General features: G+C 38.8%; 1 long non-coding RNA gene across 3 annotated transcripts in view; it reads right to left on the bottom strand.

The window, feature by feature from the left end:
• Positions 1–6: 6 nt before the first annotated feature.
• Positions 7–5,474, bottom strand: part of LOC108449076 — a 6,433-nt gene continuing 965 nt past the window's right edge. The window contains exons 1-4 of one of the 3 annotated variants that reach the window (XR_001865179.1): positions 5,120–5,468; positions 4,458–4,553; positions 2,817–2,856; positions 7–1,682 (exon numbers count right to left, since the gene is read on the bottom strand). This is a non-coding gene — a long non-coding RNA (uncharacterized LOC108449076). The other 2 variants (XR_001865177.1, XR_001865178.1) reach the window with 2 other exon arrangements.

Raw genomic sequence — 5,474 nt, 5'->3', positions numbered from 1 at the left:
TCAAAGCTATTCTTCTGGTTTTCTCAAGATGGATTTATACAAATAGAATAAAAAAAAAATGGGAGAACTGGTGTTTGTTAAGTGCATAAGCATGCTCACACCAGCCTTGAGACACCTGTTTCAAGGTTGGAAGATGAAAAAACAGAAGAGTTCAGAACAGAGCTTACTCCCAGCAGAGGAGTTCTGTATTTTGTTGAACAAGTACCCACATAGATTACAAAACTCTGTATCACACTGTAGGATTGTATCACAGTATAAAATCATGTGTTGACTGTGAGGAACAGTAGATCCAGGTTCAAGCAACCCCAATATTTCATCTCCCTTCTTTCTATAAACTGCTGGGTGTTGGTGGCTAAATAATTTTACATCATTCTGCTGCAGCTTCCTATTTTTTTTTTTTTTTTTTTTGCTTTGGAAAATGCTTCAAGTTCTGCTAAACATAGGAACTAGGAATAAATTTGTATTATCGTTGAAGTCAGAGATACCTGTGACATTGATTTTTTAAAATGGGTCACAAGGCAATAGGAGCAAGGTTTTTCCCTGGAAATAAAAGCACCTCCAGCCAGAATTGGTGAGAAAACAAGACTAGAATTTGTGAGAAAACAAGACTGGAATTTGTGAGAAAACAGGACTAGAGATAATGCGTTTTAGGACATGTAGCCCAGTGTGTCCTGTTCCAGTGTAGCTTATTGTGCTTCTGTTGAGGACGAGCTCTTCAAAGACAGTCATATACAGACATGATTATATATAACATATATATAACATTCCCAGGAACACACCCAGGACAGCTGTGGGCCCTCACAACTGTGCTGCTTCACTTACACGGCAATGGATTTTTCCAAAGGATTTTGAAGTGACTTGCAAAGTCTCCCAATGGTTCTGAATTAACTGTCCTTGAACCCATTTCACAGATAACCCATCCTGATCCTCACCATAAGAAAGGAGTTCAGGATCATCTTCCACCACTGTATCAGTTTAAAACTCAGGTGTATGGACTTCCCTAATTGACATGAATTCAACTCTCAGAACCAGTTCCCCTTACCTTAGAACCTTGTCAATTATATTCTCTGCAGACTAACACAGTTCTGCTAATTTTATGTGATGTTCTCAGAAGTCGTTTAAAATAACTCTTTTGTTCCATAATAATAGGGAAACTGAAAGAAACTGTGAGAATGCAGAATGTAACTAAGGAGACTGAGCTACTCCTACTTTTTGCTCTGCCTGGCCCCACTGAGGATTTATATTCAGTTTTCTTTTACTTATTTATTTTCTCTAATGAATGATCTTGATATTCTGCTACCTGGGTCCTTCCTCAGAAGGTAGCAGTGATGATTGTCATCCAATTGTCAAAGAAGTGACAAATAACAGCAGCTTGGAACAGCTCTGAATAAGGTTAAAAAAAATAAAACAATAGTAAAAAAAAAGAGTTCTGAATAGACTCAGGATTGAAGCATAGCTGAAGTTTAGACATTGTATAAGCTTCCTTTAATTTTGGTGCAATGTCAGGAGAAATGAGAGTTCTGCTTTGCTTTAGGGACCAATTGGAGAACTTCAAACTAATCCAAAATCACGTGAGTGTCTCCTTGGCTCTCTCCAGGGTTCACAGAAGGCACTCTTATAGCCATCAAAGGACACAAAGGCAGACAAAATGTTATGGAATGGGAAATGGTGCCGGTGTGATTCTGGAATATGAGGTGGAGTTTTGAGTCAGTCTATTTAAAACACTTATCTGAGGTTACAAAGAAAGGAGGCAAACCATAATTATTTATTATTTCAGCAGTATTCTTATACCATCCGAGGAGCTATGGAATCTTGAGAAGTGCTGATTTTTCACCCTTTTTCAGAAAGCATAAATTATACCTGTTTGGTGACAGTTATTCTTACAGAGACCAGGAGCATCTTGATTTACCTTAAAAACTGTGCAATATTTTCACTCAGATACCAATATGTAAATTTTGATTATAACAATGTTAGCGGCATGCAAAAATTAATTACTTTATGAAGTGAAACTGCCCGAAGTTTCATCTAACTCAGGATGTTCCCTACGAAGGGGTTAATGTCAGCTGATTGAGAAAAAGGTGCAAGAAGTTTTGCAATGGAGAACTATGGAGCAACCTTTTTACAGAGAGGTTTTCTGTGGCTCTAACCTAAGAGGAAAACTGTAACTTCAAGGTGGACTAACAAAAAACCATAAAAATTGGTTTTATTAATTATCTATACCAGTTCTTCAGGTATTTACAGGTATTTTCAGCTAGTTAGTTTAGTTACAAACAATATTTTTGCAGTGTGTAGAAACAGATAAACTTATATCTGATAAATCCACTTATTTCTGGTGATTTGCACACTCGCCCACTGAACACTAAAAACTAGGGCAGTTTATGGATCTGTGTGCCCATACAAAAAAAATTAAGATTAAAAATGAAAAAGAAATTTTAAAAATAAAGGTAATGCCTGTGCAGTAGCTTCCAGCACGGGACAGCAGAATAAACCACCCTGTTGCACACAGCAAGGTGGGATTCTTCTGACAGGTTTTAAAATGCAGCAAAACTGATTTGTCCAGTGAGATTTACAAACCAAACCCACCCCACCTGGAACAACCTCCCCTCTGTAAACAACCATTTCCAATCCTCAGGATCCCTCCCCATAATAGCAGTGGAACTGTACATCAATGAAATTTCTCACTGGAGAATAAGATATAATTAAATCACAGGATCAGAAACAGGAACTATTGCAACAGTTGTATTTTTAGGTGTGCTGAAAGCATTAGCTGTGTGTAAATGTACTATAAACACTCCTGACTGATCCAGATTCCTTACCCAAATTCCATGGATTTGAAGACGTGGCAGAGCACAAGACCTGGGGAGAGAAATTCCCTTTAGCTCTCATGAAACAGAGAATGCATAAAAATTAGAATGCAAGAAAAAAATTAGAGATTCCTAGGAGAGGATAAGATCCGAATGTGTATTTTATTAAAAAAAAAAAAACCAAACAAAGCATGTTTAGTTATTAGAATTGGTAAAAGAATGTAAGAGAAATATAAGGAAGAAAAGCAGTATCTGTATGATAAGAACTTGCAATGGGAAAAAGGCATGCATTAGTTCATAATGATAACACTTGTAATTATGTAATTTATGATATAATTAATTCACACTACAATTGTTCTAGTCCAATAACAAAATCTCAATGCAGCTATTTTCTCAAAGAAGCAAAATGTGATTTACTATTTGCTATCAATCTCAGAACGTTATTTTTGTTCATTACACAGATTTTTTTGCTGTATGATCCAGTGCTAGCTGAAAATTTTCCACAAAATCTTGTAAAATTGAGAAATTTTTCTTTGTAAAACAAGGATTTTTCTTCTTCTTCTTCTTTTTTTTTTTTTAAATCCTTTATGGAGAGTACCTTTTTTTTGCCTGATGTGGTAAATGGTCATTCTTTTCCACACAAATGGTGTATTCCCAAAAGGATATTTTAATCTCTGCTAAGACTAAAAGCAATCTCTAACTAGAAAATATTTAATTAATTTTTAAAAATCATGCAATTTGCCTACTATAAATCTCTCTGAGATTTAATGACTAAAATATTGTGTGTAACTGCTTTTGAAATCTGTAGGCAACTTTGCAAATATCTAGTAAAAGTTGTGGTGTTCCTTAAGCACTTAGATTTAATCAGTATTTTCCAGATGGGGATGCTGGATGAATCTCTAGCCTCAAGAACATTGACATCCCCACATGCATACAATGTGGTTCCAGAGATTTTAATAGGATAATTCCTGTCCACATTTCAGGGGTGGAACAGAAATTTCCCCATGGTTATTGGAAAGAATATTAGCAATTTGGGACAGCAATTCAAGAATAATTTATTCTAATTTCAGTAAATTTCTTATTTCGTTATTTGTAAATCTCAGGGTGATGAATTGAAGCTTTAGTGCATCATAAAGGTTATTTTAAAACAAACATTTGATTATTATAAAGCAAAGGCTTAACCACACGAGGATCTAACAGCTTTTCATAACAGACAACCTGAATAATAGCCAACCCACTTTCCTACAGTTTAATTGGCAAACCTGCTCTTTCTCTTTCTAATTAAAGGTAACCACACCTCCCTTCAGAAAGCATGACAGAAGGAACACTTTGGTTTAAATTCCAGAGAAGCAAGAATCTACCGGGGGAAGAGTTTGCAGAAAAAATATTGGCCTCTTTAACCTTTTTTTTTGGTTGTTTTTTGTTGCGCTTTGTGGGGGGTTTTGTTTATTTTATTACAGTGTATTCGAGCTGGATAGGTTTGAATTGAAAATTGGCTATAATGCTGTGGGTTGTTTCACTTTTTCCTATAAACCTATTTTGGTTACCAAGTAATGTCACCTTTCAACAAGGTATAAACATATACTGGGAAAAACCCACAGATTTAGACCAGTGACAGGAGGAAAAGTGATGCAATACTGTATCTCTACTTACTTTTCAATATTAATTAGGGTTTCAGTATGCGAGTTCTGGTGTGAAATGATTCCATTTTGGTAACATCTCTCCTGCCTGGTTTGCCTGAGGTCCCGCCTGCAAGACAGAAATCGCAATTTTTATGCTTCTTTTTTGGTTTTTTTTCCCCTACTTTCTCTTTCATGCAAACCCTTCCAGAGCAGTGATAAATGCTGTGAGGAGAATATGAAAAGAACGCTCTGGAAACTTTGGCTGTGTAAGTACCTTTATAAGCAAAGCTGGGAAAATAGAAGTTCTAAGCTACAGAATTGCTACTTGTCAAGTTCCTGAGGGAAAGATCACAGAATCACAGATTTTTTTAGGGTTGGAAGGGCCCTCTGGAGATCACCCTGGCCAAGGCAGGGTCACCGGGAGCAGATGAAGCAGGAACGTGTCGAGGTGGGTTTGGAATGTCTCCAGAAAGGGAGACTCCACGCCCTCCCAGAGCAGCTGCTCCCTGCCACCCTCATGGAAAAAAAGCTCTTCCTCATGTTGAGGCGGAACTTCTGGTTTAGTTTACAGTCATTCCTCCTCGTCCTGTCGCTGGGCACCGCTGACGAGTCTGCCACCATCCTCTGTCACCCCTGGGAGATATTTTTATTCATTAATGAGATCCCTCCTCAGCCTTCCCTTCCCAGACTAACCAGGCCCAGCTCCCGCAGTCTCTCCTCACACGATGATATGAAGGTATTTATTGCTTGCCAGCCTCTTGTGAGCAGCATTTTAAGGCCTGTGGCCTCTCTCCCGCCCTTTCACACTCCGCAGCCCGGAGCGCTCCCATTTGACATGGTGAGGGGGCTCTGCCTCTCCCAGCCCTGAGCTTAAACACCATTTGTGGGTTCAGTTTCGTGTCTTTCTGTTCCCATCCGGCTCTTTCAGACTTGTTTTTGGCCTGCAGGGCCGGCGAGGCGACCGCGACCCCCCCGTACACCGCCCGCCCTCGCCCTTTGTTCGCTGAGGGGAGGGAGCGCGCGGGAGCGCGGGCGGGAGGAGGGAAGC

Source organism: Corvus brachyrhynchos, unplaced genomic scaffold (genome assembly GCF_000691975.1).
Source record: "Corvus brachyrhynchos isolate BGI_N302 unplaced genomic scaffold, ASM69197v1 scaffold68, whole genome shotgun sequence".
NCBI lineage: Eukaryota > Metazoa > Chordata > Aves > Passeriformes > Corvidae > Corvus > Corvus brachyrhynchos.
Note: the sequence above shows the minus strand (reverse complement) of the source record. Positions and strands in the feature narration are given on the sequence as shown.